This window comes from Chaetodon trifascialis, chromosome 7 (assembly GCF_039877785.1).
Source record: "Chaetodon trifascialis isolate fChaTrf1 chromosome 7, fChaTrf1.hap1, whole genome shotgun sequence".
NCBI classification, from domain to species: domain Eukaryota; kingdom Metazoa; phylum Chordata; class Actinopteri; order Chaetodontiformes; family Chaetodontidae; genus Chaetodon; species Chaetodon trifascialis.
This window is the reverse complement of record NC_092062.1, coordinates 2765114-2778001: the sequence shown is the minus strand read 5'-3', so window position 1 is coordinate 2778001 and position 12888 is coordinate 2765114.

Sequence of the window (12888 nt, the reverse complement as noted above, 5' to 3'; positions counted from 1 at the left end):
CAAATGTTCCAAGAGATTCATATATGGCATTCATGTTTTATGTTCTTGACTAATTTTGACAATTGAACAGACTATTTTGCATGTGATGACTTATACAATGAAATGATGCTGACATGTTTTGGAGAGAACAACCATTACACTGAGAATCAACAATCAGTTGAGATCAACAAGATCTCTTCATTTGGAAATTGTGCTAAATGTAGGCTAACTGAGCTAACTGTAGGCTACCTGTACTTAATCATTTGCAAAGATATACTGAGACATTGAGACATGTCAAGACATTTGCAATTTGATGAAATGAATGAGAAATTCAATTCTGTTGTGAACAATTGCCAAGTAGTTTGGACGTTTGTCCATGTTATTTTGAGAATGTAATTTCTGTTTCAAGAAATGAGCCAAACCAATGGAGAAAAACTGTAAAGCAGCAGTCTGACCTTGCTGTCTTGACGCCGTGTATGTGTGTGTGATGGAAAGAAACTGACTGTATGTCAATCCTTCTGCCAGATGTCAGAAATAAACGGCAAGTTTGCCAACATTGATGGTCTTCGTTCTATGAGTTACACAACGCAACGAGAGAGAGAGTACAGCGCCGCTACAATGGTGCCGTGACCCGTTACGTGTTTGTGATTGTGATATTGATGTGTGACTCGACAGAGGTATTTTTTTCTCTCTATTTGGGATAGCTGTTAACAGAAAAAAAAGAAAAAAAAAGGATGTTATTTTATTAAAGGTGCATAGGATAACAGACACTTAGCTGTAGACTTCGATATTTTCTGTCCTTTTTTTCATATGACAATGGATGAACATAATGTGTCAAGTGTTGTTAGGGGTTCTTAACTGTGGTTCAGTCAGTTTCCTGCTCTGGGTGGGCTTAGTGAAGACAGACACGTTACATCCACTCCTCACAGTCATCCTGGGAGGGATAGTGCATATGCCATTGCGGATGCTGGGGTGGATGGTGAGTCTGCACTTTCTGGTCGAGATGTCCATGTTCTCAGTGATCTGGTGAAACAGATAGAGACCAGTATAGGTGAAAACATTGTTTCATGTCTTAAGTCCATTCCAGCTAGTGAGGCTAACATGACTAAGTCAACCACAGCTGATCTTTCTAAAGTTAACTTATCAATCACACATGACAGTTATGAGCCACACCCTTTCAGGGGGGATAACACTGATAGGATTTCAGTCTCTGAGTAGAAGGAAGCTATGAGGCTTTACCTGAGTAGGAGGGGCATTGAGCTTTGTTACCAGGTGGATGAAGTTTTGGGCAAGTTAAAGTCAAAGTCAAAGTCAACCTGTGTTTGACATACTTAAGCAGCACTTCAGTGACTCTGTGACATCTTTTATGCTTCTTAGTGTTGTTTTTGGCGGCCTGTTTTAATTTTAGCCTTAGTCTAGTCTTTGTGTCAAGCTGTCATTTTAGTTTTTATTAGTTTTAGTCACATTCATACTCTTTTTAGTCTAGTCAAGTTTCAGTCGACTAAAAGTCTGAGCATTTTAGTCTTATTTTAGTCGGAATTATCCGTGACTATTTTCGTCTAGTTTTAGTTGACGAAAACTGATGACATTTCAGTCTAGTTTTAGTCAATGAAAATTGTAGTGTCTTTTTAGTCATGCAATTTTATTTAACTCAGTCAATATTGTATCTAGTAGTATAGACGAAACCAAAATTTTCTTTTAGTCAAACCCATTTCACAATTCAAACAAGGTTGTCTTATTATTATATTACTGTTACCTTATAGACTCAAGAATACATCCATTCCAGACATGAAGACGCTCTGATTTGAGTTTGGTTGGTCAGGAGTCGAGCGGCTTTTGTTTTTGCTACTATGCTACTGGACATCAGGCTGTGACCTGTCGTAGTGCTCCTCCCTCTGACTTACCTGCTGCTCAGTCTGGTGGTTCCAACCAGCAGGGAAACTAGTTGGCCCACATGAGCAGGGGTGTAGTGAAGGGCCAGATGACATGTCCCCAAGAGATCCTGATGATGTTGATCTTAAGTCAGTATACTCACAGTTCTGCTCCTTAGCAGGTGATAACTCCACTGTGATTATTCAAAATACACAAAGACTGTCTGCAACTGATAACCTTTTTCACACTGATGTGCTTATCCAAGTTTCTGTGAAACTTCAAGCTATACTTTACAGGGGCTCTGTGGCCTGTTCCTTGAGCTCTCATGTGCTCCCTCTCCTGGAGCGGAACAGTGTTGTTTCCCCTGACTCTATTTGCCCCACTTCAGTTGTCCTTGTCAGATGTGGAGGTTCAAGAACAAATCCTGTTGGTGTGTGTGAGTTGCAGATGAGGGTGTTTGGCTGTTGCTTCTCGGTTCCAGCAATCATCATGGAGGGCCAAAGTGATGATCTCATTCTTGGCAGCAATGTCATGAAACACCTTATTCGGGTGCTGAAGCACTCTGGAGACTTCATGGAGAAAGTGTCTCTTTCTGATCAGGTCCCTGTGAAGGAGGGGAGTCTGCTGCAGCTGTTGACCACTGTGGAGACATGGAGAGGTGGTGAGTGTCCTGATCAGGTGGGTATTATTAAACTCAAGCATGCAGTAACCCTGGAGCCCTTGACAGAACACTCGGCTTGGGGTCACCTACCTGCTCATCTATGTCTCTCAGCCGGCAGCACGGTGGTTGTGGAGCCGAGTGAGTCAAAAACAGTGCTGCGTTCAGTGATGGTGGGCCATGTTGTAACACCGCTGTGGGGTGATGGATGGGTTCCGGTGAGTCATTAACCCCTCCCAAAGACCAGTGACTTTGAGGCGCAATTGTAAGATTGCTGACGTCTCACCATGTGTGACACTGGAAGACTTCAACAGTGACTACTTGTACGTCACTGACTCACCTAATGAAGTGAAATGTAATGTGACAAAGACAGCTGAGAAATCTGACACAGCCAGTGAGAAGAGCTTGACTGTTGACTCGGACTGTGCGGCTAGACCAAACCTTAGTCCCACTCTCTCTGACCTGGGACTACAGGACATTGACATTGACATTGACATTGACGCGACTCACCTGTCCCCCTTCTGGAAGGCAAAGCTGGTCGACCTGCTGGCTAAGTATGAGTCCATCTTCTCTCGCCACAGGCTGGACTGTGGTAAAGCCAAAGACTTTGTCCACTGCATCCAAATGATTGACAGCAAGCCCTTCAGACTCCCCTATCGCCGACTGTCACCATCGCACTATGAGAAGCTGAGGGTGGCTTTAAATGAGATGGAGGAGCGTGACATCATAAGTAAGTCTACAAGCGAATACGCATCACCTCTTGTTCTTGTCTGGAAAAAGAACGGCGACTTGCAGCTCTGCACTGATTTTCGGTGGCTGAACGCATGCACTGTCCATGACGCACACCCCTTGCCTCATCAGGCTGATGGCTTGGCTGCCCTGGGGGAGAATGCGTTCTTCTCGACCATGGATCTGACCTCAGGGTATTATAATGTTGAGGTTCATGAGGAGGACAAGAAGTTCACAGCATTCACCTCCCCATTTGGGCTTTATGAGTACAACAGGCTTCCACAGGGATTTTGTAACAACCCAGCCACATTAATGAGGATAATGATGGCTATCTTCGGTGATCAAAACTTTTTGAGCCTTTTGTGTTATCTTGATGATATCCTTGTGTTCGCCCCCACCGAACAGCTGGCATTACAGAGGTTGGAGTTGGTGTTCTGGTGGTCTGTCTGTCTGTCTCACTCTCCCTCTCTTGCTCTTCCTCTCTCACCCAACCGGTCCAGGCAGATGGCCGCCCACCCAGAGTCTGGTTCTGCTTGAGGTTTCTGCGTGTTAAAAGGAAGTTTTTCCTCGCCACTGTCGCCAAGTGCTGGCTCATGGGGGAATTGTTGGTTTCTCTGTAGATAAAAGAGCTTGGTCTGTACCAGCTCTATATGGAAAGTGTCCTGAGACAACTTCTGTTGTGATTTGGCGCTATACAAATAAATAAAATTGAATTGAATTGAATTGTTCGAAAGGTTAAAGGCGCACAACCTGAAGCTAGCCACTTCATGAGACCTTCTGTTAGGATCCTGTTTTACTTTGGTATCCTGAGTTCCAGTTTTATTTTGGTGGCCTTCCTTTGTGTGTCGTAGTTCTCTATACTTCCTATATGTTTCCTAAGCCAGCTGTTTGTGATTTGTGATTGCGTCCACCTGTGTCTGTTTAGTTCCCCTTCTATTTAAGTCTGTGTGTTTCTTTTGTCTTTGTGGGATCATTCCCGTTGTGTGCAGTTTTCTTGTCCCTGGTTTCACTGTGAGTATTTTGGCCTAGTCCTTGTTTTTCCCATTTTGGTTTTTGGATAGTTGATTTTTTCTGGCCTTATCTTTTGTATTCTTTATTCTTGTCCTGAGTGGATTTTGGTTTGCCTGATCTTTTAGTTAAATAAATTACATGGACATTCTCCGCTCAGCCTTTGGTTTTGTTTAAGTCTGCATCTTTGGGTTCACACCTTAATTTTTCCTTGCTCCACAACACCAAGTCATAACACCTTCAGTGAAGTTTCTGGGGCATATTGTGACAAAGGAGGACATTTCAACTGATCCAGAGAAGATCAAAGCTATTGTGGACTTGCAGGAGAAGGATTTAATGATGGAGGGCACTGACATGCCATCCCCCACCAAGATCAGATCCTTCCTTGGAATGGTGGGGTTCTATCAGCAATTTTTTGAGGGGTACTCTGGTATTAGCAAACCTTTGTTCGCACTGACATCTGGTGTGAAAAGGCTGCGATGTACCAAGGGCAAGAAGAACCAGCTCATGTCTCGAGACCTCTCTTCTGCTGATTGGACTCCTGCATGCAGCAAGGCTTTCTGTAAGCTAAAACAGGCTTAGCTAAGTAATGTCACTCTTGCTCACCCCAACTTCGGTAAGCCTTTCCTCCTGTCGGTTTATGCCTCCTCCAACGGCCCTGGAGCTGTGCTTTCTCAGCTGGCTGATGGTGATGATGTTGCAAGGCCCATTGCATTTGCCAGCAAGTCGCTGAATTATGCCGTGTCTCGCTATCCAGCACACCAGCTGGAATTTCTCCCACTTAAGTGGGCTGTGTGTGACAAGTTCAGCCATTGGCTGAGAAGTCACAAATTCACTGTATGGACCAACAATAACCCGCTCACTTACGTTCTCAGCAAAATGAAGCTGGACACCTGTGAGCAGAGGTGGGTGTTCAAACTGGCCCCATACAACTTTGACATCAGGAACATTCCTGGTCTTTTGTGCACCCCAGTGTTCTCCATCGACTCACGACAGTCCCTTATGGTGCACTTTGGAAGAAGCGAATGCCTTAGAACCTGATTGTGTGCAGGACACTTTTCGGCTGTCCTGTGATCCTCTCAGCCACCTGCACCATCGTCCCTTGACTGTGGCCTTCAACCGTGCAGCGGCAGTGTCCCAGCATCTACCCACCTCCTCAAAGGCAGTGTCTGCTGTTCTGGAACACTCCCTTGACAAATACCGCTTGCCCCCTCATGCATTGTGCTTGCCGCAGCTCACCCAGTCACTTCTGCCATCTGAGCTGTCTGATTTCCGCCCTTTGCCCAAAGACAAACTCACATCAATGCAGCGTGCTGATTCATACTTGAGCCGGGTGCTTTACTTTGTGGAACGTCAGAGACGGCTGTCACGATGAGAACACTCGCGTGAACCAGCTGGAGTCTTGCGGCTTCTCCAGCATTGGGAACAACTTACCATCAAAAAAGGTGTTTACAGGATGTCGTGACAAAGACAAAGACTTACCGGTATGTTGTGCTCGCTAACCTGAAAGCCAAGGTTCTGAAAGGTATCTATGATGAGGCAGGTCACCAAGGGCAGAAGAGGACGCTCTACTTGGCTAGACAGCGGTTCTACTAGATTGGGATGGAGAAAGATGTCAAGAATTATGTGCAGTGCTGTCAGCATTGTCTGGTGAGTAAGTCTCCTGAACCTGAGGCCAGGGCCCCACTCAAGAGTGTTAAGACCTCTAGACCTCTTGAGTTGGTTTGCATTGATTTTTGGTCTCATCCAACAATCCCTAGATGTACTCGTAGTGACTGACCATTTCACTAAGCTAGGTCAGGCTTACCTCTGTCATAACCAGTCAGCAAAAGCTGTTGCTCTTCAACTCTGGAACAACTTCTTCTGTGTTTACGGCTTCCCATAGCGAGTGCACTCAGACCAGGGTGCAAACTTCGAAAGCAGCCTGATCGCTGAGATGCTCCAAGTCGCTGGTGTTGAGAAATCTCATAAAACACCTTATCATCCCATGGGCAATGGAGCAGTCGAAAGGTTCAATCGCACCCTTGGGAACATGACCAGAGCTCTTCCACCTAGGGCCAAACAGAAGTGGCCCCAGCTCCTGCGTTCACTCACCTTCTCCTACAATGCAACAATCCATGAAACCACTGGTTTTGCACCCTTTCTACTCATGTTCGGCAGGATTCCCAGGTTGCTTGTGGACCTGATGTTTCAGTCTGTTCTCATGGATGAGCAAGTGGTGGATTATGATGTTTATGTGCAGTGTCTCTGGCGCGACCTGACAGAGGCTATCAGGATTGCTCAGATTTCAACCACGAAAAAACAGGAGAAGCAGACTGAGCTTTACAACCGCAAGGTGAGGGGTGCACCTGTGGAGGTTGGAGACAGAGTCTTGTTGGCTAACAAAGGACAACGAGGTTGGAGGAAACTGGTTGATTGCTGGGAGGGTCATCTGTACACTGTTGTGGAGAAACAGGTTAACACCCACACCTTCAGACTCAGGAACTGTGCGACAAACCAAGAGAAAGTTGTCCACAGAAATCTCATCATGCCTGTGAACTTCTTACCTGTTCCTGTTGATCTGGAAGATGGTGGCTCCTTTGTCAGTGACCTGACTGATGGGGCTGCGGATGAGTCTGTGGTGGGTGCTGAACATGATGGTTCGAGTGTTCTTCCTGGATGTGGACCCGAGGACAGGACTGTCTATTGGGTCTCTGAGCCCCCCTTCCTTTACTGGAGGACAGTCGACCTCTGTGGACGATGTGGATGGACATGACCGGACTGGATCTTACGCACCTGACGAGATTGACCTTGATGGTCACAATGAGAGACTTGCCAATCCAGACGAGACCAGATCTGATGAACTGAACCAGTCTGGCCCTTGTGGTCCTTCTGTTAATGCTGGCTGTTCTGTTGACTTACCTGACTCTCACCCTGCTGTCTCTGCTCTTTCTGCTGACTTGCTGCCTTCTGATGCTGGTTCTGTTATTGCATCAGAGGCAGGACAAGACCTTTCCTGTGACAGTCTGCAGGGAATACGGACAAGGTATGGGAGAGCTGTTAGACCAGTCGTCAGACTTATTCAGAACATGCGCCAGAAAGTTCTTGCTGGTCGTAAGTGTTATTTCATGTATTGGCTTTACATACAGTATGTGTATGTGATTATTGGCTCATATATAGTCATGAGTTCCTTCACTTTTAAGGAGGGTCTGGTTATTATTTTAGTTTTTCTATGATGGTTTGATACCTGTGTGTGACTACTGGTATGGGTGTGTCCAGGTGGTACACACCCATACCACCTGGACACAGGGTTGTGGTTCATGTAATGTACAGTTCAGTCTAATTTTTTTTTGTTCTTTCTTTTGGTCTGGGTTGTATGGGCAAGTGGAGCTCAGCAGGGGGGAGTGTAACAGAGTTAATATGTTGTGAGATTCCACTTGCCATAAAAAAAAAACAAAACACATCATGCAACACCGAAACTTATTTGTTCCATGTAATTAAATGCAGCACCCCTGTGGATTAGGGTCATGCACCCTGGGGGTCAGCAGCAGTCTGACCTTGCGGTCTTCACAGTAGGTGCATGAGTTATGAGCTCTGTCATATTTTGTATTAATTACTTTAATTTTAAAGTTAAGGAGTGATTTAAGTTGTCTTTTATAAACGCATAGCTCCCATAAGGTTGAGCACATTTTTTTTCATAAAGAGTTGACAGTGTTCTCTTCTCTTTCGTTTACAAAATGGCTAGTTACACATGTAGCTGACCTGCACTGTCCTTTCATTTTACATTTTATAGCCGTGTATGTGTGTTTGGTGGAAAGAAACTGAGGCTAACTGTATGTCAATCCTTCTGCCAGGTACATTATACTTTGTTGTTCATCATTTTATGTTAATTTTGGTATTAAAGCAGCAGTTTGACCTTGCTGTCTTCATGCCGTGTATGTTTGTGTGGTGGAAAGAAACCAAGGCTGACTGTATGTCAATCCTTCTGCCAGATGTCAGAAATAAACGGCACGTTTGCCAACATTGATGGTCTTCGTTCTATGAGTTACACAACGCAACGAGAAAGAGAGTACAACACCGCTACATGGGCAGAACACACAGACAACACTGCTGAGCAGCACTACAGACTATTCAGCTCAGGCTGAGGAAAAGTAGTTAGCTAGAGCACACACATTCAAATGTAAAAAAGGGGTGCTGTTATTGGTTGAAAATGCTGGTATGCATCGTTTCTTATTTCTTTTGCTTTATACATGCATGAATTGTCTTCTTTTTTTATTTGATTGTATTAGTGCACATGTGGAAATTGTGCAACAATGCAGTCAGAGCCTGGGAACATATGCTGCCAGGAGGTGCCACAGGTCACAGTATCTTTACCTGCATTTACAGTATGATCGCAGTGTATGATTGCAGATAACATGCCACTGCAGATACTCACCTTATGCTATGCCTAGCAGGTAACAAGATGGCTGCAGCAGCTGGATGAAAGGTCTCCATGCATGATCGACCATCCAGGTATAGAACCTGTTTGCCTAAATGTGCATACAACACTTACAGGGTTGACTACGGTCCTTTACAGCTATGGGGGACAGAACTTTCTCCGCATTTGGCCTCGACCGGTTGGGTGAGAGAGGAATGACCCCCCCCCCACAATGAATCTTGACTCGTAGCTGGCGATGACCTCCTCCTTGTCTGGATGCTCATATTGTGAAGGCACATCCAGTGGAATGTTTATCTTCAGAATCTCAGCTCTGTACTATGATGGGTTGACAAAGATCTTCTCCATGATCATGTCCATCAAATCATCTATATACCCTGTGTAATACACAGACACACAGAAAAAAGTGAATCATTAGTATCATTTATTAGATTATTCAACAACTGTTAATATAGTGTCATTGTGCACTTCGAATTCTGTATTTAAGTGTGTATTTTTTTGGTTTATTTATTGTGTTGAAAGTACCGAATTGTGTTACTTTGTGACATATACATTATAAACGTTTGTTTTTTGAGTGAAAAAAAAAAGGAAGTTAACCCTTACGAATGTGGCCTGAGTCTTCACTGGTTTGGTTCTGCACTCTCCCTTCATGCACACAAGCCCTCTGCTCCACACTCGCCCTCACCCTCACCCACTACATGTTTCACCCACACCATGCACACCTTCCCGTCAGTAACTCCCTCTTCTCCACCGAAACCTCAGGACATTCACATCATTACATCAATCACTTCACACAGACATTCAAAGCCCAGGAATGTTTTTAGACCCGGCACTGTTTTAACATTCCTTTAAAACACCGTGATGAGTGCACGGTCAGCACAGCTATCAAATTGGCTGTGCTGAATGTGCGCTCTCTTTTAAACAAATCTTTTATCATAAATGACTTAATTTTAGACAATAACCTAGATGGTATTCTCCTTACAGAGACATGGCTTGGCACTGATGCACCTGTTGTTCTCACTGAGGCTTCCCCACCAAATTTTAACTTTTTATTCTCTACTGGGGGGGGCAAAAAGGGAGGCGGAACTGCATCTATCACAAGAATTACAATGTCTGCAAATGCACATTGACAACAACTCGGACCCAGTATCCAGAGAATTTTTAAACCTCTTAAACTGTATGGATTTTAAACAGCACGTTACACAGCCGACCCACAGCAGGAGGCACACCCTGGACCTGATCATAACTTTTGGCCTGTCTGGGGGGGGGTGTCCTCTGTTGTGGATCTGGCGGTGTCCGATTACTTCTGTGTGTTTTTTAACATCGCCAGTTTTATTCAGTGGGAGGCACCAGTGAGAACAGTGAGGAAACGCTACCTAACTCTTGAAGTGGCTACAAATTTTATCCAGATTTTACAGAGCACTCCTGCAGAGATTTTACCCGCACCCTGTGATTTTATCGTTGACAATTTTAACAGTAATCTGAAGTCAACGCTGGATGCAGTGGCTCCTCTTTTAACAAAAACAATTAAGAAAAAACTTACACCTCCGTGGAGAAATGAGGAAATTAAACATCTGAAAAGAAACTGCAGGAGTGCTGAGAGGAAATGGAGAAAATCAAAACTAACAGTCCACTATGAAATTTTACATCATCACCTCAAAACTTACAATAACACCATTAAACAGGCAAGTAAAATTTTAGAAAAACTGGTTTTTAACCAAGTAAATGATTTTTTAAACAAAAAGAACATTTTAGAAGGGTATCAGTCTGGTTTTAGGATGAACCAGAGTACCGAGACAGCCCTATTAAAGATTTTAAATGATATCAGATGCAACTTAGATAAACACAAGCTCACAGTCTTGGTACTACTGGATCTAACCGCCGCCTTCGATACAGTAGACCATCACATTTTATTAAACAGACTGAGGCACCTGGTCGGCCTCTCAGGTACTGCTTTTAGCTAGTTCGTCTCATACCTCACTGACCGACACTTCTTTGTAAGTTGGGATGCATGTTCCTCAGGAACCCATGAGATCAAGTGTGGGGTTCCCCAGGGGTCAATTTTTGGTCCAACTCTTTTTAATCTCTACATGCTACCCTTCGGGGATGTCATCAGGAGGCACAGCATCAGCTTCCATAGTTATGCTGATGATACACAACTGTACATTTCCGTGTCTGCTGATGACACAGGGCCTATTGATGCCCTTTTTAACTGCATTTTAGACATCAAGTCATGGATGGCAGAAAATTTCCTTCAGCTCAATCAGGACAAAACAGAGGTCTTAGTCATTGGTCCTGAAGGCCAGAGAGAGAAACTTTTACCAAAACTAAAAGATCTTAAACCAACACATTCTGTAAAAAGTCTGGGTGGGATTTTTGACTCTGAGCTTACTTTTATTCCACACATCAAAAACATAACAAAGATAGGTTTTTACCATCTTAAGAAAATAGCCAGAGTCCGCCCGTTTCTCTCTCAGGCCAGCACGGAGGTGCTGATGCATGCTTTTATCTCTTGTCACTTAGATTACTGTAATGCCCTGCTCTCTGGTCTTCCCAAAAAGAGTACCTCAAATTTTCAACTACTACAGAATTCAGCTGCACGAGTGCTGACGAGGACCAGAGGGCGGGAGCACATTACACCAGTTTTGAAATCGCTGCATTGGCTCCCCGTGCGTTTCAGGATAGATTTTAAGGTTCTTTTATTAGTTTTCAAATGTCTTAATGGTCTCGGGCCTTCTTATTTATCTGACCTTCTTTTACCATATCAACCCTCGCAGACCCTGAGGTCCTCCGGCACTGGCCTCTTAACCATACCAAAAGTAAGAACTAAAACACACGGGGAGGCGGCTTTTAGTCATTATGGCCCCCGACTGTGGAACAGCCTGCCGGAGAACCTCAGGGCCGCAGAGACTGTTGATGTTTTTAAAAAGAGGCTCAAGACTCACTTTTTTAATCAGGCTTTCAATTGATATGTTTGATTTATCTCATTCCTTTAATCAGGATTCTTATCTTATCATATTTTAGCTGTATGTTTTAATGACATGTTTATTTACTCATTTTATTTATAGTTTATCTATAGTTTTCATTTATAGTTTATTTACTATTTATTTCCTTTACTCATCTTATTTCATTCAATGTTCATGTTTTATATATTGCATTATTTTACCCTATTTTATTTACTTTACTTATTATCTTATGAACCTTTCTTCTTTTAAATGTTTATTTATTTATTTATTTATTTATTTATTTATTTATTTATTTTAATTCCAGTGTTTCCTCGGCGGGTCCTCCACACTGAGAGATGTGTCTGATCTGTAGCAGGGGGTGCTGTCCTCGGGCCCTCTTGGCCCGGCTGGTCGGGCGACTCCCTACCTTGGTGTGGGGTCTACCGGTCTGTCGGGCTCGGGTGGGCCCGGGTGCGGGTGTCCCCTGAGCTCACAGTCCCTGATGTCTCTCGGTGTGGACGACCCCAAAGGTGGCATTCTCCTCAATCATTAGTGCCCTGCCATGTCTCGTTGCCCCTGCTATTGTCTGCAGTAAGAATGTCTGTGTGTGTGTGTGTGTGTGTGTGTGTGTGTGTGTGTGTGTGTGTGTGTGTGTGTGTGTGTGTGTGTATGCATGTAGTTGAGGGTGGGTGTTCGTACATACGGAGGGTGGGAGGGATGGGTTTTTATTGTTGCTTTATTTTGATTTATATTGTTTTTTAACTCCTGTGAAGCACTTTGTGTTGCATTTTATTATGTATGAAAAGTGCTATATAAATAAAGTTTGATTTGATTCATGAACTTTGGAAAGCTCAGTTTGAAAAGAGGATCCCCTGATGATGTGGTCGGGGCGCCAGTCGGCTGGCAGCCCACCGCTCCTGGTCTGCTGCGGAGGAAGGACTGACCAAGGATGGGTCAAATGCGGAGAAAGAATTTCACATATGCATGGTGTGTGCAGTTCCCCCCCTAACTTTGCATGTTGTGTTCATTGTGACAAATAAAGGATGTTTCTTCTTCTATTCATAATGTCATAGACAATATTGACCTCTCAGTATGGATTGTTAAGATCATTAGTCTTTCTCAGTCTTTTTTGTCTGTCTATTTCATGTGACTGGTAGGCCTCTATATGTGCATACAGTTTCATTTTCCAGATTAATTCATTTCACCTTTCAGCAAATCATCTCAAACTAGAACTATTATTTTGTTTAGCAATCACAACCACACTGGTGTGGTCTATTATTTGG